The sequence below is a fragment of the Oryctolagus cuniculus genome, chromosome 3 (genome assembly GCF_051225735.1).
Source record: "Oryctolagus cuniculus isolate XC-2025 breed Fujian yellow rabbit chromosome 3, ASM5122573v1, whole genome shotgun sequence".
Lineage (NCBI taxonomy): Eukaryota > Metazoa > Chordata > Mammalia > Lagomorpha > Leporidae > Oryctolagus > Oryctolagus cuniculus.
This window is the reverse complement of record NC_142869.1, coordinates 135531810-135552971: the sequence shown is the minus strand read 5'-3', so window position 1 is coordinate 135552971 and position 21162 is coordinate 135531810. Positions and strand designations below refer to the sequence as shown.

Below are 21162 nucleotides of genomic sequence, written 5' to 3'. Positions count from 1 at the left end.
CAAAATCCTTCTTTAAGACACACTTTTAAATGCCCAACTCAATTGGTATCAAAAACTGCAGTTCATGGTCTAACAGATATGACAAATAAGAAATCAGATTGTAAAGACAGGAATAAAAAATATAGTAAATCAGATTCAGGAAGAGAAAAGGGTAATGAATGCATTTTCCTTAAAAGGGAGAATGCATTTTGTAAAAAAAAAAATTAAAAGTATGACTTGGCTGTGCATTTTGTGGCTCATAAAGATGAAATGGAAAGAGGTTTTAAAACACTTTCAAATGTTCGGCTGAAGATCACACATTTCTTTTTCCAAAGCTGGCAGGTTATTTTTGGTTCAAAATTCTCTTTAAGATGCTCTAGCTCTCTAGTCTCTTCTTGATACAGACACACACGTAGAAGTAGTCACCTCGCTTTACATTTCCTCATCCTCCCCTGAGCATTGGACATTGAACTGAACTTGAGGTCTACTCATAATCCTTCTCTGGGAAGAAAAAGGAGTGAACCATACAGAAACAAACTGCAATGAGTCCTAAGAATGACTCTGAGATACCTTCTCTGATGCTTGTCCTGCATTACCTGTAATGTTGGTTGGCACCCGGGACCTACCAACACGGATTTAGTTTCTGTTTATTATTTATTGATGCAAACACCAGTTTGTTTTAGCCAAATGGAATTTTCTATTATTTGTTTTATTTATTTGAAAGGCAGTGAGTACATCCATCCTCAAATGCCCTCAACAGTAAGGCCTGGGCCAGGCTGACGTCAGGAGCCTGGAACTCAGTCTGGGTCTCTCTCTTGGGTGACAAGGACACAAGTGTTTGAGTCATCAACGTGCAGCCCCCTAGGGTGCACATGAGCAGGAAACAGAATCTGCACTCCACCAAGGGATGCCGACATGGGACGCTGGTGTCCCAAGTGGTGTCTTGACTACTGTGCCAAATGTCCATCCCCCAGATGGAACTTTCTGAGCCTAAAAACAAGCAAATTCTAACAGGATTTAGACTATGGCTTGGAAGGCTGACCACTGTATTCACAGATTCCCCCAGAAATCTGAGCAGAGTGGCCTAATCCTGGTCAATATGAAAAGGGCTTTTGGAATCTGAGATGATTCAGTTCTCTAAATCAGTCTCCTAACTTAGCTGATGAAAGGCCTGCTCTTATGGCAATCTGCAATACGATCCGTTCCAGGTCACTAACCACACTTAAGTCTACCTATGAAGCTGTCTGATTAAAAGAGTCTATCTTAATGTAGCATGACCTATATTATTCAAACCAGTATTTATAAATAAAGCAATCAAATTATGAATTCAATAGCTTCCCAGACAACATTAGGCAAATTACTCCTTCTGTGTGTACAAAATGGAGTTAATAATCCTGACCAATCTCTTAAGGTCTCTGGGGAAAATTCATTTAGGAATTGTCTAAGTGCTGTACAAATGCTACTGATGTTATGAGAGCTTGGTTTTATTGTTGTTGGAAGGCCACTACCATCAAAAGGAATTCAGAGGTTTGATCAGAGGTGAATTAACAAAGCAAGGTCTACGCTAACACAAGCACCCCCCTGACCCCGGATCACTGGGCCTGAAAAATGGCACAGATCAGAATGGGTTCCTGTTAACTGATCTATTCTGTCTCTTTGCTTTGACAGTCATTACTTTGGAAGCAAGATAACTAATTTCCATTTTTGTTTGTTTGTTTGTTTGGCTCAACATCCTTTACATTCAAGCATAAGTTTGGAGGCACCCAAATCTCACTCAGGAACTCATCTGTCAGTAGACACAGGCTACATATAAACCAGATCTCTTTCATTTTATGGTGGTGGTTGTTGTTGATGGTGGTGGTGCTGGTGTTGGAGCCGGGGTGGGTGCATATGCCTGCAACCTCTTACACTTTAATCATTCATAGGGAAAGTTAGATCTTCTACCTACTTACCTTTCCTCAATGTATTCATGTATTTGACAAATATTTTCTTGAGTACTTATTATGTAGCAGGCACTGTCCTAGGTGCTAGTGACAGCAGTGACTAAAAGTGCTAGGAATCCCTTCTCTCTTGTAGCTTCCATTCTAGCAAGAGAACACAAATAATAGGCTAAATAAATGGGCAAGTAACTATGCTGGCATGAAAAAGTAAACTACAGTGACAATATGGGAGTGCAATGGTGGGCAGGTGCTGTTACTTTAAATATGAAGGTGAGACAGCCATGGTAGGCCTTTGCAGGCGGGGTGAGAATTCCTGGTTAATGCAAAGGCCCCAATGTGGGAGCTCATTTGCCTGTTGGGCAAGGGAGTAGAGAGAGGGGACATCAGATGATCTAGAGCTCCGACAACACTGCAAGGCCACTGGCTTTCATCCGGAGTGAAGTGGAAGCCCCTGAGGTGCTTTGAGCATCAGAGTGACAAGATCTGGCTTCCCTTCTGCAGGATGGAATAGGCTGTATTGAGGAAAGGATGGAAGGGAGCAAGGGTGGGATGGAAAGACACCAAGAAAGTCTATTACAGGGGCTGGAGCTGTGGCATAGTAGGCCAAGCCCCTGCCTGTGGTGCCAGCATCCCATATGGATGCTGGTTCTAGTCCTGACTGTTCCTCTTCCAATCCAGATCTCTGCTTATGGCCTGGGAAAACAGTGGAGGATGGTTCCAGGTGTTTGGGCCCCTGTACCTGTGTAAGAGATCTAGAAGAAGCTCCTGGCTCCTGGCTTTGTATTGGCCCAGCTCCAGACATTCTGGCCATTTGAGGAGTGAAGCAGTAGTTGGAAGACCTCTCTCTCTACCTCTCCCTCCCTCTCTGTAACTCTACCTCTCAAGTAAATAAATATTAAAAAAAAAAAAAAGCCTACTACAGTGGTCCACAGCAGGTGTTAATGGCTTGATCCAGCAGAGGGTAAGCATGGGGAGGGTTCCCAGCTTTCAATTATTGAACACATCTTTTCTCACCATGGTTTCTTGATTGATTTCTTTCACTTCCTAAGGAAATATGTTTTCTACAGAACCTCCCCTTCCCACGTCCTCCCTTTAAAAAAAATATTTATTTGAAAGGCAGAGTGACAGACAGAGAGGGAGAGACACAGAGATCTTCCATCTGCTGGTTCACTTCCCCAATGGCCACACAGCTGGGACAGGGTCTCCCACATGGGTGGCAGGGACCCAAGAACTTGGGCCATCTTCCACTGTCTTCCTAGGAGCACCAGTAGGAGGCTGAACTGGAAGTAGAACAGCTGGGACTTGAACACGCACTCCAGTATGAGATGCCGGTGTTGCAGATGGGACTTAACCCACTGTACTAAAACAGTGACTCCAACCTTCCTATTAATAATAATGCTTTTCTGCCGGTGCTGTGGCTCACTTGGCTAATCCTCCGCCTGCAGCACTGGCACCCTGAATTCTAGTCCCAGTTGGGGTGCCGGGTACTAGTCCTGGTTGCTCCTCTTCCAGTCCAGCTCTCTGCTGTGGTCCGGGAAGGCAGAGGAGGATGGCCCAAGTGCTTGGGCCCTTGCACCCGCATGGGAGAGTGGGAGGAAGTACCCGGCTCCTGACTTCGGACAGGTGCAGCGCCGGCTGTAGCAGCCATTAGGGGAGTGAACCAACGGAAGGAAGACCTTTCTCTCTGTCTCTCTCTCACTGTCTAACTCTGCCTGGCAAAAAAAATTAAAAAAAAATAATAATAATGCTTCTCCTCACATCAGATCATTTTCAGCAATCGTCACAACACGTCAAATTGGGCAAAATAAAATCAGCATGAAGTCACTCTCCAAAAATACAAATGACTTGACAGGATTCTATTGAGGCTCTCAGGAAAGACTTGTGCCTCTCTCCAACAGGCTCTGCATCACTGAAGTGGAAGCCTCCCATCTGAGTGGTGAGGCCCGGAGTGCACTGGGTACAGAGGTATGGGATGAGGCAGCAGCTTCTGTTTTTAGTAACTGCTACAAATCCACTGGCATTTCCACCTAAGACCCAATACTGGTGCACAAAAACATATTTGAAGCAAATTACTCACCTGTTTTAATAGGCTGACATGTCCATATTAACCAAAGAAATACTCACTGGGGGACTGGCGTTGTGGTGCAGCAGGTTAAAGCTGATGCTTGCAACAATGGCATCTTATATTGGAGCATCAGTTCAGGTCCCGGCTGCTCTGTTTCCAATCCAGCTTCCTGCTAAGGTTACTGGGAAGGCAGCAAATGATGGCCCAAGTGCTTGACCAGGGCTACCCACATGGGGATGGAGTTCCCGGCTGCTGGCTTTAGCCTGGTTCTGCCCTGGCTGTTGTGGCCATTTGGGGGAGTGAACCAGTGATGGAAGATCTCTCTCTTTCTCTCTCTCTAACTCTGTCTCTATTTCTGCTTTTTTTAAAAAAATTAATTTAAAGTCAGAGTTACAGAGAGAGAAGAGAAACAGAGACAGAGATTCCATTCACTGATTCACTACCCAAATGGCTGCAACGGCCAGGGCTGGGCTTGGCTAAAGACAGGAGCTTGGAACTTCTTCCAGGTCTCCAACATGGGTGCAGAGGCCCAAGGACTTGGACCATGCTCCATGGCTTTCCCAGGAGCATTAGCAAGGAGCTGGATCAGAAGGGGAGCAGCCAGGACTCAAACCAGCGTCCATACGGAATGCAGGCATTGCAGATGGTGGCTCAACCCACTGAGCCATGGTTCCCTCTGCTTTTCAAATAAATAAATAAATAAATCATATATAAATATACATAAATAAATACTATTTCTCTGTGTGTAAAATTTAGTATATTATTAGTTTTAAAACTAACTACAGCCAGGGCCAGTATACCCAGACACTATGTACCAGGTGAACCTAAGCCCTAAAGCTCAGACTACAAGAACAACAGGAGCAGAGCCTCCCTTCACCAAATGCAAGGAAGGTACCTGCATCCAGCACCATTCCATGGTCTCTAGAAAGGTGGATGTGAGGGCTACCTCCCGAGTGAAGACTCTAGAAATGGCCCTTGTGGGAGAGGAGGCAAACACGTGGATCTTTTCAAGAACTTCTCAAGAAGAAAAGTTCTTGGCAACTGCAGAGCCAGTGAGAAGGAGGAATTCTGGACTACCAGAGCATCTACTCAAGGTAGCCGGGAGGAAGTATCTCACTCTTCGTCTGGGTCTCTCTCTCTCTCTTTTTTTTCCCCAGGATAGTTAAGAATGAGAACTTCCATAAGTGGGATATGTCTTTTATTAATGGATTATTACTTCAAATGAATTTTCTCTTTTCTTCTTCTTGGGTGACTTAGTAGGAAAAAAACTCTTGAGAGAGAGCAGGCATTTAGCCTAATGGTTAAGAAACCCATGTCCCACATTCAGTGCCTGGACTGGATTCCTGGCTCCAGCTCCTAGTTCCAGTTTCCTGCTAACACAGATCCTGGGAGGCAGTGGTGAGAGTTCTAATAATTGGGTTCCTGCTACCCACCCGGAAGTTCCTGACTCCAGCCAGCCCAGCCTCATCTACTGGGCATTTATGAAGTGAATCAGCAGATGGAAGTTCCTTCTCTCTCCCTCTCTCCTTCCTTCTCAAATACATTTAAATTTAAACAAACAAATAAATAAACCTGTTGCCTGACATTGAGAAAAACAATTGTTTCGCTAACCTGCAACTCTAGCCCCTCCAAGTGTTTACACAACTTGCTCTCCCACCTTCTGCGGAACTTGACTTGCTCATCACCTCCATAAGGGCTTTTTTGGCCGCTGGCCCAAAGAGCAAGCTGCACCCAAATCCCCATTTCCTTTCTCTTCGTTATATTTCCCATTAGTGCTTATCGCCGTCGAACACTTTGTTTTTCTAAATGTTTAGTTATCCACTTTCATGTACTTGGAAGGCATAGCAACAGAGACAGAGATAAGAACACAGAGATGGCCGGTGCCGCGGCTCAATAGGCTAATCTTCCACCTAGCGGCGCCGGATTCTTTCCCGGTTGCCCCTCTTCCAGGCCAGCTCTCTGCTGTGGCCCGGGAGTGCAGTGGAGGATGGCCCAAGTGCTTGGGCCCTGCACCCCATGGGAGACCAGGAGAAGTACCTGGCTCCTGCCTTCAGATCAGCGCGGTGCGCCGGCCGCGGCGGCCATTGGAGGGTGAACCAACGGCAAAAGGAAGACCTTTCTCTCTGTCTCTCTCTCTCTCACTATCCACTCTGCCTGTCAAAAAAAAAAAAAAAAAAAAAAAAAACCACAGAGAGATCTAGCCATGGGTCTACAACAGCCATGGGTGGGCCGGGCTGATGCAAGGAGCCTGGAGCTCCATCTGGATTTCCCATGTTAATGGCAGAGGCCCAACATTGAGCCATCATCTGCTGCCATCATGCATGAGCTGGGAACTGGAATGGAAGCAGAGGAGCTGTGACTGGACCCAGCACATCACAACACAACATGGGTATCCCAAATGGTTGTTTAGATTCCTACGCAACAACACCTGCTCCTAACATTTTCTTGTTTATTGTTCATCACCAGGACATAGCCTTTATGAGAACAAGGATTTGGTCTTATTTGTTCAGGCTAATCTCCAGTGCCAAGAACAATGCTTAACTCACAGCTTTAATAAACATTTGTTGAATGAGTGAATTAATTCTACTAGGTGAACTGATAAGACTGTTAATTTGAAATCTATCTTTAAATGATCAGTTTTGGTCAGGACATGCTTAGAAAGTGCTTCTGGAAGGAAACACAAAAGACTGACAATAACATTTATCTTGGGGGAAAAGGACTTGAGGGCAAGATATTTACAGATGATGTCATAGCTTTAGGGGCAGGTGTGTAGTGCGGTGGGTTAAGCGGCTGTTTAGGAAGTCTAGATCTCATGTTGGAGTGCCTGGATTCAAATCCCACTTCCACTTCGGTTCCACCTTTTCGCTAATGCACATCCTGAGAGAAAGCCGATGATGACCCAAGTCCTTGAGTCCCTGTCACCAATGTGTGAGACGCAGATGGAGTTCCTGGCTCCTGGTCTCAGCCTAGTCCAGTCCTGGCTGCTGTGAGCAGTTAGGGAGTGAAATGGAGGATGGAATATCTCTCCCCATTTCTCTGCCTTTCAAATAAAATGAACATAAATAAGTATAGCTTTATGTACTGGTCAATCTCCCCCCCCCCACTTGTAAGAGAAACTTCCTGTGGCAGGTTTATTCAATCCTTATAAAAAATGGCATTTTGGAAATATTTTCCTTTTGGAAGCAGCAGCTGCAAAAAATGGACACTGGGTTAAATCTGAAAATGTGACATGATCATGACACAGGGTCAGGATACCCTCCCATACTGTAAATTTTCAAGCAAAATTCAGTTATAAATGTTTGTACTTGGGGCCAGCGCTGTGGGATAGTGGGTAAAGCCTCCACATGTGATGCTGGCATCCCCTATGGGTGCCGGTTCGAGTCCTGGCTGTTCCACTTCTGATCCAGCTCCCTGCTAATGGCCTGGGAAAGCAGCAGAGGATGGCCCAAGTCCTTGGGCCCCTGCCCCCATGTTGGAGAACCAGAAGAAGCTCCTGGTTCCTGGCTTCAGACTGGCCCAGCTCTGGCCATATGGGAAGTGAAACAGTAAATGGAAGAGTGCTCTCTCTCTTTCTCTCCCTCTCTCTTACTCTGGCTTTCAAATAAATAATCTTAAAAAAAAAAAAAAGTTTGCATTGCCGAACCCAAAGCCCAGCAAAACTTCCCATCATCTCAGAAAAGGTGTTTTCCATATCTGCACAGCTACATCCAGCACTCCTCTTTCAAAGACTCGACTTTACACCTGTAATACTGCACAGCATGTTTTAAACACCAACACACAGCTCCCTAACAAGACGAAGACAAAGCCTACCTTATTAGAAACAAGATAAAATATGGAACACCGTGAATTTGTGTGCCATCATTGCATGGGAGCCATGCTGATCTTCTCTGTATCATTCCAATTTTAGTACATTATCATCACTCACACAGATGCCTGAACACTGTGAATTATGGGCTAATTTTTAGTTCTTTGTATAATCTTCACTGACCAAAAATTAATAAATGTTAATTTTACAACAGATGCATACATGTACACAAATCTACACAAGCATATGCTGTTCTGGGAGCAGCACGCAAAACTAATATAAAAAGATACAGCTAATAGCTATTCTACATTTTGAGTGTCCAAGCAGAAATCATACATGACAGTATTAACAGGACTGGCTGGGAGGTAAAGACAATGCCAAGGGCAACTGTGATGAGTGAGGACTTCCCACTAATCAGGCCATCTGAACACTGGTGAAGGAACCAGGGAAGGAACCACACCTTCTTTATTCTAGTAACAGGTGGTTGGTTTTTCAGTTGGGGTCAGGCTTTGAAAAGCATTGTAGTTTTCTTCTGAATTCCAGGGTAAGTCTAAATGTTACCATAATATAGTATCCATAATGAGATTTTTCTGGAAAACATGAGAGAAAGCCATGAAAACCAACGGACAATCGGTAGAGAGAAGGGGATTGACAAAGGAGTAGAATTAAGCTCTAAGAGGACAGTCACTTGAAAAGTCAGAAAACTCAGAATGAAAAGAAGCTAAGTGACCGTAACTCAGTGGCAGCAATAAATATTACTTTCAGTAGAATTCAAGGACACAGGAGACCCAGGCCATACATACCACGGGAGGTAGATTTACAGATCTGATCATTTATTTTCTGTGAATGAAACGTAAATATCAAGGTTTGGGACAGAGCCCCAGACTTCTATTTGTGATGAACAGCAGTCCGTCTGTGGCGACCAGGCACAGAAAGCTCAGCAGAAGCCAAGGACAAGAGCAGACAGCAGTGAGGGTGGGAACTTGTGTCGAAGGACGGGAAAGGAGGGGCGCGGGAACCTCGCACATCACGCTGCCTGGGCTCCACACTTCCTGTCACAACACACAGTTATTCTGGCACCTTCTCTCTCCTCTCTCTTGCTCTCATTCTCTTGATGATTCTACTTCCCCAACCAAACAGGATTTGATTTTTAATCTAACTATCACCAGCTGTTGCCAGAGCCGTCTTATTAAAAGGCTTAGTCCAAACAGTCTGATCATTAAAGCAAACAGGGAGCAAGTACACGGAGCCGCACTGCGTTTCAGAAGCAGCCTGGGTGGGAATCAGACCCGCAAGTCCCTGGCCGGGTGGCCTGGGCATGTCGCTCAGTCTCTGCAGATGTCATGCTCTGTGACCCCTAAAGGTGGCTGACACAGCCTGCTCTCTTTGCAACAGATTATTAAGAGGATCAAACCAGACAGTGCAAATGTCCAGGGCTGTGTACAAACCTGTTTGTTATTTTTTTTCATGGAGACTTCCATGTTATTTTGCCATCGTCCCTAGAAAATAGAAACAGGAACACTATCCTAGGAAAACAGCAGTATCTTTTAATACACTTGCTTCATGTCCAGCCATAACAAAAACCAGATGAGAATGTTTCAGGGGTGCTTCTACAAATACAAAATATTGGTTTCAAGACATCAACTTGGTTGTATTAGCATAATCATGCCATGTTTCATTCCACGGGGTGCAAAAAACTAAGAGACATTGAATACAATCTTACAGATGATCTTTGAAGATATCTCATGCCATAAAACTAACAAATCCAATTATGGCATTAAAAAAAGGGGGCCCTAATCCAGCTTTTCTCATCCTTTTGACCACTGAACTCTCTGGAATACAGGAGAATTAAAGGGAAACAGTGTAAGGTAGAGAGGATGACAGCAGAATTTTTTTTTAATCAAAAAGGTACAGGAGTAAAGTTTATCACATCCTTTGCACACAGAAAGTGTTGTATTATAACATCCTGACAAACAAGTGCATAAAATTAGGGAGAATGAGGCCTGGTTTGTTTTCAGGGAATACAAAATGACCCAGGAGACTATTCAGAGCAAGTATCTACCCAAAGAATGACAAAATACATTGGCATGACCCATTACCACACCCTGTTGATGGACCCTAGCATCAAACTTAAACCTGCTAGCACTTTATTCTTCTTTAAAATATGTTCATATTTTGGAACTAAAAATACTCTCACCAAATCCACCTCCCATCACCCTGCCAAAGCTCCTCTTTTAAGTGTTGAACTGGCAAAGGGAAAAAATGATACTGATTTTTAGAACAAACTCCACTGACCACAGCATGGCACTAAATAAAGCCAATCAATGAACAGACAAGCCTCGGGCAGGTGGAATACAATTCTGACTGTGGCTTCAGTTTTAAACAAATCATTAGAATGATAACCCGAGAGGAGAAAGAAAAATCAATTGGTCCCAGGAAACAGGACTGTCAAACATCAGTTGCCTCTGCCCCAACGCAAGCACAGATATTACCTTACAAATGAAGTCATCTTCCAGCTTCCCACTGCCTTCCAGTAGCAGAAGGGAAATCTTACACAAAGTGCCCAGCCCAGCGCATTTCTGCAGATAAAAACGCTGGCAATTGGGCCCTGCTGCGGCCGGACCCTGTGCAGCAGAATGTTCAAGTCCTGCTTTCGCCAGCCAATCCGAGGCGGCTCAGCCAGGCTCCCAGGGAGCTCAGCCTGGCTTTGTGGCAATACAATGGGGGGTGAAACACATTTCCTGCTATCCGTTTAGAAGCAAGAAAACCGTTTAGTTGCTCAAAATCATTTAGCAAAACACACAGTGGGTTATGATTGGATGATACCCTGCATTTCTACCTATGCAGACAAAATGCGGCTAGTTTCTGCTTTTATTTTTTCAACACCTAATAGTAGGGGGAAATAACATTTTTGAAGCCCTATCTGGATGTTTAAACGGCCATTCTTGACAGTGCACATAAATGTTTGAGGCTTGATTATGTCGGCATCAGAATCCCTATCACAAGCACACAGAACCTTCCATCCACAGGACTCGCCAGTGTCAGGTCTAACTTTTATCTTTCATGGTAGCCTAGCAATTCTACAAATCTAATGTGAGATCTTAGGAAAAATACATAGTGTAGCCAATCTTCTTTCCCTCTACTTACTTCCTTCTCCATTCCATCTCTCTTTGGGGCTTCCCTAGTTTGTATTTTCATTAAAAGTCACATGAATTTGAAAATTTGGGCTATGATTATTCTGGTAAACCAGTTATTGTTGCTCTAGGTAGTACAGAGAACAGCACGTTGTGGCCACAAATCGTGAAGCCACCTCGTTTTGCTTGCGCACATATCATGATTAGTTTTCAAGTCCGCAGGTTCTCTAGGGAAACTTCCAGAGGAGCCAGTTTGGAAGTCATTCGCCAGCTCCGATTCAAGCTTAGAAAGTCTCTGTCGCCTGCATTTTCAATCGTAGTCATTCACTTCTGAGGAGCAAACCTAAAAACCCATTCCACATTTGTAACAGTGCCTGCCGGCTGTGAACAATGGGTGGGTACATTTCTTTGAGGCATGCTTTTCAGTATTTCTGGAGACCTGCTTAGAATACTGCCCCTCTTCTCAAAAGTACAAAGACCATGGAACATAACCTCCTTCAGAGCTTACTGGCAACGAAATCAACAATCACACGGCCAGAAGGATCTCTGGAACCCAACCAAGCAGAGACATCAGGCAATCCTGCCGCCTCTTCCCTTTCCACTCTGCTTCTCTGCTTCCTACGCCCTCCTCTGCTTTGAATCACGTGAATCAGGACTTGAAGAAATAATTGTATGTTTTACTTCTGTAGCAGGCAAGCCTTCAAAGAGTTTTATCCTCTAGCTTATCCGTATGCGGTTCGGGAGAGGTGAGGTTCGTGGTTCCCGCTGACACAGGACAGAGAAGCGTGGGCTGCCAGCCCTGATCCCGCACGTGCTGCTCTCACGGATCCCAGGCCAGGGAGCCTGATCTACAGTTGCTGCCTCTTTGCAGGGAGAGTTTCCAATCCTCCCTTGGAGGTGCATGAAAACAACTTCAAATCAACACTTCCTTTGGAAAGTAGAATTCGCCCCAAGGTTTCCTCTTCAGCGTGTTAACACCACCTTTTCCTAGATAGCTAATAGCCCAAGTACCAAGAAGGTTCTGGCAGCATCCGAAAACATACGGAAGGCTGAGCACGGGCTCTGCACCACGCCTGTGCCGGCCCGAGCCTCATCGGAATTCTCTCTGCACACTGCCCTACAACAGCCGTGGCCTGCACGGTGCCTGCTGCCCTGCAACACAGGCTGCTCGGTGTGCTACTGCAGTCTATGGTAGATAAAAGCACTGGGTTTCAAAGGTGCCTCAAGCTCCACCAGCCAATCTGTCAGTATATGACGAGAATGGCTCCTGTTCCACTAAAACAGCCCCAGAGCACCTGCCAATGTAGATGTAGTTTGTTCAAAAGACAAAACTCTTGACCTTGCAAAGTACTTTTGTAATGAAAGTTGAAGTCATGACAGCAATTACTCCTTCTACCAAAGCAGCTATTTTTTAAAAGTCTAAGTTTTTAGGGGCCAGCGCTGTGGTGTAGCGGGTAAAGCCTCCATCTGCTGCCCCAGTATCCCATATGGGTGTCTGGAGTCCCGGCTGCTCCTCTTCCGATCCAGCTTCTTGCTATGGCCTAGGAAAACAGTAGAAGACGGCCCAAGTCCTTGGGCCCCTGCACCCATGTGGGAGATCGGAAGAAACTCCTGGCTCTTGGCTTTCGATAGGCCCACCTCTGGTTGTTGCAGCCATTTGGGAAGTGAACCAGAGGATGGAAGATTCTCTCTCTCTCTCTCCCCGCCCCCATCTCTTTGTACCTCTACCTTTCAAATAAATAAATATTTAATAAAACATACAAACAAAAGTATAAACTTTTTAAAGATATGTTTATTTGAAAGGCAGAGTGACAGAGAAAGAGAGAGATGGAGGATTCTTCCTTCCACTGGTTCGTTCTCCAAGAGCCTGTAGCAGCTGAGGCTGGGCCAGCCCAAAGCCAGGAGCCTGGAATTCCAGGGACTCGAGGACTCAGGCTATCATCTGCTGCCTCCTAGGACGCAGCCGGGACTGGAGCCAGCGCTCTCCAGTGGGATTTGAGTGTCCCAAGCAGTAGGTTAACCCCTCTGCCCCAGGAGGTCTGCCCCCCAAAAGTACAATTTTAGATATGCTGTATTTCACTCGTTAGGTTATTAACTCACCATCCTGCTTAAACATTCTCAAAGAAGTAGTTCCACCTAGGGGGCCAAGTGAGACCACTCAGGCAGCAAATCGCACACTCGGCTTCTGTCTGTGGTATTTGATCTCTCAGGTTGGGCAGAGCTCTCGTTTTCTGGTTGTGTGACTCCTTCTCCATCACACGACTTGGTAATCATCTTAATGTATGTACCTAAGAAAACGAGGTGTACTTTTTCACAGAAACACTTCTTTTTTTAACTTTTATTTATTAAATATAAATTTCCAAAGTACAGTTTATGGATTATGATGGCTTTTTCCCCTCCATAACTTCCCTCCCACCCACACCCCTCCCATCTCCTGCTCCCTCTCCCATTCCATTCACATCAAGATTCATTTTCAATTATCTTTATATACAGAAGATTGATTTAGTATATATTAAGTAAAGATTTCATCAGTTTGCACCCACACAGAAACACAAGTGTAAAATACTTTTTCAGTACTAGTTATAGCATTAATTCACATTGAACAACACATTACGGACAGAGATCCTACATGAGGAGTAGGATGACAACACATGACTCCTGTTGTTGACTTAACAATTTGACACTCTTGTTTATGGCGTCAGTAATCTCCCTAGGCTTTAGTCATGAGTTGCCAAGGCTATGGAAGCCTTTTGAGTTCACTGACTTCAATCTTATTTAGACAAGGTCATAGTCAAAGTGGAAGTTCTCTCCTCCCTTCAGAGAAAGGTACCTCCTTTTTGATGGCCCGTTCTTTCTACTGGGATCTCACAGAGATCTTTCATTTAGTAACTCTTTTTTTTTTTTTTTGCCAGAGTGTCTTGGCTTTCCATGCCTAAAATGCTCCCATGGGCTCTTCAGTCAGATCTGAATGCCTTAAGGGCTGATTCTGAGGCCAGAGTGCTAGAAACACTTCTTCATTTCAATCTAAGACTATGTATCTAAATGTTCATGAAGAGATGTAATCAGAAAAAAATCACTTTGCACACAAAAAATTTTGCACTTTTATGCAAAATTTATAGCTTGAAATGTCACATTGCATGTATAGAGTATTGCCCTGGGTGCCCCAGCAGCCACATCTATAAAACAAGGACAATACTGTGCCTTCTTCAGAAAGTTAGTGCAAGGCGGGGGCAGGCCCTGTGGTGCTGTCGGTTAAACTGTGTGTTGGGTGGTCTGAGATTGAGTCCCACCTCTGCTTCTCATCTGGCTTCCTGTTAACGCACCTGGAGGCAGCAGATGATGGCCCAAGCACCAGGCTCCCTGCCACCCACGTGGGAGACCCGGATGGAGTTCTGAGCTTCTGGCTTTGGCCTGGCCCAGCCCTGACTATTGAGGCCTTTTGAGTACTGGACTAGTAGACAGGAAGATTCTCTCTCTCTCTCCCGCTCTCTCTCTCTCTCTACATGTGTGTGTGTCTTCCTCCTTCTCTGTCACTCTTTCAAATAATCTTTTTTTTTTTTTTAAAAGAAACTTTTTTGAGGATTAAATGAATTAATATTCACAAATCACTCAGAACAGTGCCTGGCACAGAGTAGATGCTCTCTGAGTGTTTGTTTTTAATAAACACAACATAATCAGATAGTTAGCTATCTATGAATAAGAAGGTGATCACATGATTCTTCCGGGCATTCTTCCACTGGTTTACCTCCGTGGACTTCATTTTTGTCATCATCCAGCCAGCAGCCCTTTGTGTTTGCCCAAGCTCACACTCACTGCTAGTTCCCTGCAGAGTTCAGAAGGGTCTCCTCAAGTGGAAATCGTGGCTGCTTTTCTTTTGATTCTCTTTGCAGGAAGAATAAAGGGTGCTGATGAGCTAGATGAGTGTGAGACAGCAGTTCCCTAATAGCCCACAGGATGGGTGGAAAATAAAGCAACCCTGAAATGCAATGCCATGTCCAGGAGCTCACGGGTGTCAGAGCTGCATTCTGCATGGTGCAGAACAGGTGCGGTGCCACGTCACGTGGCGGCAGAGCCACGTTGTTTGGTGACAGTGCTACAGGAGTCATCTGTTTCTGTAAATACAGGACAGAGACCCAGGAACCACACTGATAACTCAACAGCACAGCAGCCGGGCATCCCGTTGCTTTTTCGTATCTTCTGACAGGCAAAAAGCTTCAAATTCTAGAGAGGCATTCAGAGGCTGTGTTTAGGAGAAAGACCGAAGGGAAGTGGTTTCTGAGGTGAGCTGTCACATTTTTAAATGCTTCAAGAAAAGAGCAGAGATTGGATTTCTTTCTAAATCTATGGCACCACCAAAACACCAAAACTGAAACTGACTTGGAGACAATTACCTCACATTTATTAATTCTATCTTTCTTTCCCTCAATTCCCATCTCCTGGCTACTCTGAGAGCACCTTGTTCAGACTTTACAAGCCACTGCCTTCGAAAAGGAGCCCCAGGGGGCCAGTGCCATGGCGTAGCAGGTAAAGCCACTGCCTGCAATGCCAGCATCCCATATGGGCACCGGTTCAAGTCCCCCCAGTTCGAGACCTGGCTGCTCCACTTCCGATCCAGCTCTCTGCTGTGGCTTGGAAAAGCAGTACAAGATGGCCCAAGTGCTTGGGCCCCTGCACCGCATGGGAAACCTAGAGGAAGCTTCTGCCTCCTGGCTTTGGATCAGCTCAGCTCTGGCCATTGCAGCCATTTGGGGAGTGAACTAGTGGATGGAAGACCTCTCTCTCTCTCTCTCTCTCTCTGTGTGTGTCTGCCTTTTTGTAACTCTGCTTTTCAAACAACTCTTTAAAAAAAAAGTTTCACTTCTGACATCTAAAACCTGATCTGGGCAAGGCAGAAGAACTTCATTCATAAAAATACAATAGAAAGAGACATGATAATTCTACTGTAAGAAAACTCACCAAGGCCGGCGCTGTGGCGCAGAGGGTTAATGCCCTGGCTTGAAATGCTGGCATCCCATATGGGTGCTGGTTCAAGACCTGGCTGCTCCACTTCTGATCCAGCTCTCTGCTATGGCCTGGGAAAGCAATAGAAGATGGCCCAAGTCCTTGGGCCCCTGCACCCACATAGAAGACCTGGAAGAAGCTCCTGGCTCCTGGCTTCAGATCAGCACAGCTCCAGCCATTGTGGCTAATTGGGGAGTGAACCATTGGATGGAAGCCCTCTCTCACTGCCTCTTCTTCTGGCTCTGTATAACTCTTTCAAATAAATAAACAAAACAAAACAAAACAAAACAAAACAAAATAAAATAAAATAAAATAAAGAGTTACAGTTAAGAGAGACAGATAGACACAGAGTTCCAACTTGCTGGTTCACTTCCCAAATGCCTACAACAGTCAGAGCTGAGCCAAGCCAAAGTTAAAAAGCCAGGAACTCAGCCGGCGCCGGGGCTCACTAGGCTAATCCTCCGCCTGCGGCAGTAGCACTCCAAGTTCTAGTCCTGGTTGGGGCGCCAGCTCTGTCCTGGTTGTTTCTCTTCCAGGCCAGCTCTCTGCTGTGGCATGGGAAGGCAGTGCAGTGGAGGATGGCCCAGGTGCTTGGGCCCTGCACCTGCATGGGAGACCAGGAGGAAGCACCTGGCTCCTGGCTTCAGATCAGCGCAGCATGCTGGCTGTAGCAGCCATTTGGGGGTGAACCAAAGGAAGGAAGACCTTTCTCTCTGTCTCTCTCTCTAACTTTGCCTGTCAAAAAAAAAAAAAAAAAAATCCAGGAACTCAACGCCATCTTCCACCAGGGTGGAAAGGACTCAGCTGCTTGAGCAACTGTTGCCCCTCAGGGCGCATGTCAGCAGGAAGCTAGAATTGGCAGATGAGCTGAGACTGAAACTCAGGGACCACATAGAACAAGGGCATCCCAAGTGGCATTGAAACTGCTAGGCCAAACACCTGACTCCCCCATTATCTTCCACAGAACTGGAACTCAACCAGAGCGTATGTGATTGCTTTAACATGCTGCAGCTATGGAAAGTATCTTAAAATATTCTGGCCGGTTCAATAGATGTCACACATGCCAATATTCCCAGACGCCAATCAGCCTCTGTTACCTACGAGCTATGAGATTCCATTGCCTGTGGACAAACATCTTTGATCTATTATTCAAAGCCCTTTACAATCCAATCCCTAACTATGACTCCGAATTGATCTGCCACCAGTCCTTATTTATTTATTTAAAAGATGTATTTACTTTTATGAAAGGCAGAGTTACAGAGAAAGAGAGAGGGAGAAACAGAGCGATCCTCCATCCACTGATTCACTCCCCAAAATGGGTACAAAGACCAGGGCTGGGCCAGGCCGAAGCCAGAAGCCAGGAGCTTCTTCTGGGTTTCCCACATGGGTGGCAAGGGCCCAAGCACTTGGACCATCTTCTGCTGCTTTCCCAGGCACATTAGGAAAGGCTCTGGATTGGAATGGGAGCCAGGACTGGAACAGGCACCCATATGTGATGCCCACATTCCAGGCAGCAGCTTTACCCGCTGTACCACGTCAGCCCCATACCAGCAGCCCCATACCAGCGCTGCAGCTCAACAAGTCTGTGACCCTGACCCTAAACACCCCAGGCCCATGCCACGGGTGTCTGTTCTGCTTCCAGACGCCACTTCAGAGCAGGCTCCTTGCTCCTTTCCTTATGATGGAATCTCCCTTCCACCAACACAGAGATCAAGCTGATGTGGTCCCACAGTGATTTCACTGACACAGCCAGCAGCAAGTGACCCCTCTGTCCTTGACCCTTCGTCATCTAGTGTTTACATTACCTTACACGCACCACCTTGTGTTAGAAACTAACTTTTGTGAAACATGTAGTTGTCTCTTTCCTCACCTTGAATTATAAACGGTTTCTGTAGCTCTGACACCAAGCCCTCTGCTCTGCAAAGTGGCTCCCCATGCACCGTGACATCCATCAGTGAGTGTGGGATTCAGTGCATAATTTTGCTTTACTGGATACGATTCTGTCTATGAACTCACATGTAATTTGAGAAAACATATCTATTCAAGTGAAATGCAACCACCTTCACCTTGTCACACACTGGTTAGGTGAATAATTAGTCCCTGGCTACCTGTCCTCATTGCTATGTGTTCCTCTGGACCCCTAGTCTTTCCTTTCATAGTCCTTCACTCATTCCATCATTCATAACCAATTCACCTGTCTTTGTTTTCCTTTGTTCATACAGCTGTCCTCTTCCTTGGTTATTCTGCCATATTTACACTTCCTTCTGAGCTAATTTCTTCCACATATTCATAAGCAGGCACAGACAGCAACAGCCTTGAGTTCAGAGACTGACTCTGTCCCCATCTACTAGTTTGTGACGCCAGGCCCCTTGCCTCTTCAAAACTCATTTGGGGTGGGGAGGGGGAAGCACGTGCTACAGCAGTTAGGATGCCTTTGGGAACACCTACATCCCACTTCAGAGTGTCTGGGTTTGTGGTACCAGCTCTGCTCCCGAGTCCAGCTCCCTTTCAACGTGCACCCTGGGAGGCAGTGGGTGATTGTTCAAGAAGTTGAGTCCCCCCATCCACATGGGAGACCTGGATTGAGTTCCCTGCTTCTGGTTATGGCCCTGACTGTTTGCAGACATCTGGGGAGTGAACCAGATGAGATCTCTCTATCTCTCTGTTGCTCTCTCTGCATTTCAAATACATACGTACACACATACATAAAACTCATGCATTTGTAAGTGGTCATAACAGTTGCAACATATCTCACGAGTTTCAAGGGAAAATATTACAATAATGCAAAGTACTAGTTATTTATTAGACAATACCTTTAGTAGTCACCTTATATCGCAATCTGCCTTTTATAAATTCTTTGTTTTCAAATTTTATCACTCTCCCTCATTACTTTTTCCGAACTAATCACACAAATCCTTTCCACTTTAGATTTCCTTTCATCATTATGAATTGAAAAATAAAATGGAAAATAAATGTAATAAAAGCAAAGTAGCAATACGAAATTATTGATCAAGCAAGAAAACAAAGCCAGAGGCAATTTTGTTTACTTGTAACTCTTTTATCTAGTGTTCTCCATTAGCTTTTGTCTTTCCCAGGTCACTGCATACCTGCTATTACATATATATAATACTTATATATAAATAATAATACTTATACATAAATATATACACGCACACCTTTTGTTCACGCCTGCCCACTTACACAGTTCCTTCCCTTCTCTTCACAGTCATGGCCCCCTAATACTTCGCATGTTCTGGAGTTGGCAGCTATGAAGCCCGCTCTGGTCCAAGCTATCCTTTCACAAGTAATGAAATGTCCACAGAGGAAAGGGAAAGAGATGCTTGGGAGGAACAGAGTGAGCGAAGGTGAGGAGGACAGCACCCAGCTTGACCAGGAAACAGAGCTGCCCAGGACTGGCTCTCGTGATTAGTTCAAAGGTAACTGATTAGTCTGTGATTAGTTCAAAGGTGACAGGCATGGCCGGGGGGCGTGGCCCACTGCACAGCTGGGGCCCGTGACTCAGATGCACCCAACAGAGGGAACTGCCCCTCAACAGCACTCCGCCCACGGGGCCTCTTCAGATTATTTTAAAATAAAAACCAAAACAGCATCTAGTAATCCAGAAATAAAAATAAAACGGGACAGTCCAGACAGCTAACTTTTTACATAAGGTCAGGAATGGGAAATGAAGAGACATATTAGAAAATGGGAACACTTGGTCATTTTGTTATCTTTATTATATTAGGATAAGGCATATGCTGAACCTTCTTGTACTGTTTTGGGCATACTGGCATCTATCAACTAAGCTAATCCTCACAGGGACAGCATGATACAGACCCGGTTACTACTGCCACTGCATAGTAGACACCGAGGGACAGAGAAGTTAAGCAACCTGCCTAACATCACACAGCACGAAAACAGAGGAGCTGGAATTAGCTTGAGTGCATTCTTTCCAAACACAGCACCATCACAGCAGACCTGGGATAAATTTCAGTTTGGCCAGGCCAAGTACACCAGAATCACAAGCTTTAGGAAGCGAGAAGGGCTTCTGCCACGGATACATCTTCCTCCACAAGAGATTTCCTATTTTTTCCCCCAAACCATCACATAAAGAAAACTGAAGACAACGAAGTGGAAACTTCCCCTTCCAATTCCTCACCTGGCTGGTTCACATCCTGTGAACTGTTCTGCCAGCTGTCTTTTTTTTTTTTTTTTTTTTTAGTTTTCACTGCCCAGACAAGGAGCTGGCCAGCAGCCGAGTCATTCTGAGAACACTCGGGAGAGCGTGGATTTAAATACTGTTTTCATCTCTCTCTCAGCTTTGGATATGGCGACTGCAAAGTGTCCAGAGATATGGAATCTCCTTTTGTCTCCTTAGAGTTAACTAGAGGGCAGTGGAGTGAAAAATGTTTCTGTGTGACTTTCATATGCATTTCCCCCCAGCTGCAGCACAGAAATCCAAGTGTTGCCACAGACCGGCTGCACAGCGTCCTCCCATCCCTCAAAGCACCTGCCTGGGGGGGACCGTGGCTCGCACACAGGACGCATGAATGACTCAGCGTCTCTATTAACTGCTCAGGGTTTCCCTTTGTTGCTTCACTCCTTCTTCCCCTTTCTCTTTTCCACCAGCAGCAGAAAGCCCTGCCCTTGATGGGCATTAGTAACCAAGAACAAAAGCGTATTTTCAATGACCTGGCTTCCAATCAAGACACCAAATCTGAAAATGCCCCACCCCCGTCTAAGTGGTCAAACACGCCCTTACCCGCAGATGCAACCCCACTGATATTTGATAGCTAATGACTCATATTTAAGAGGTTGTCCAACACCATCCAACTCATTTGCATAACTGAGGCAAGCCAGTCCATGATGGGATCGTAAGCTTCTTCCACCCACCGAGTGCCCATCCCCGGCTGTCTAATCCAATTTGACACTTTTCGGGGCAGAGCTTCTGTTATTGGGGGGAGGGGATATGTTTGCATCCATTCTATGAATGGTTGCAGTGTTGACAAAAATATCATAATGAGAAGCACAGAAGTCTCCTGAAAGGTTGCAAACCAGAGAGATTAACTGAGTTTTAAAAATTCATAGGAAATAACAGCTAAAATAACTAGTCTTTCAAACAATATGGTTGCTGAATGTTTTAAACCCTGGGTATTGTGGAAATAAGTTAAAAGTTAAATGGCTCCCTTGATGTACCTTCCTCGCCTTCACTAATGTGTTAGACAATCACAGTTTACC

General features: G+C 45.3%; 1 protein-coding gene and 1 non-coding gene across 22 annotated transcripts in view; both read right to left on the bottom strand.

Moving 5' to 3' along the window:
* The window catches only part of NRCAM (neuronal cell adhesion molecule), a 325016-nt gene that overhangs the window by 181151 nt on the left and 122703 nt on the right, over window positions 1-21162 (bottom strand). The window contains exon 1 of one of the 21 annotated variants that reach the window (XM_051849675.3): window positions 10282-10346. The exons of the other annotated variants lie outside the window; for them this stretch is intronic. The gene's annotated coding sequence lies outside the window, so the exon portion shown is untranslated. Of the gene's footprint in view, window positions 1-10281; window positions 10347-21162 lie in introns of those variants that run through there. 21 annotated transcript variants of the gene reach the window in all.
* On the bottom strand, window positions 7811-7916 carry LOC127491890 (U6 spliceosomal RNA). The gene has a single exon (XR_007920822.1). It is a non-coding gene; the product is annotated as a U6 spliceosomal RNA (small nuclear RNA).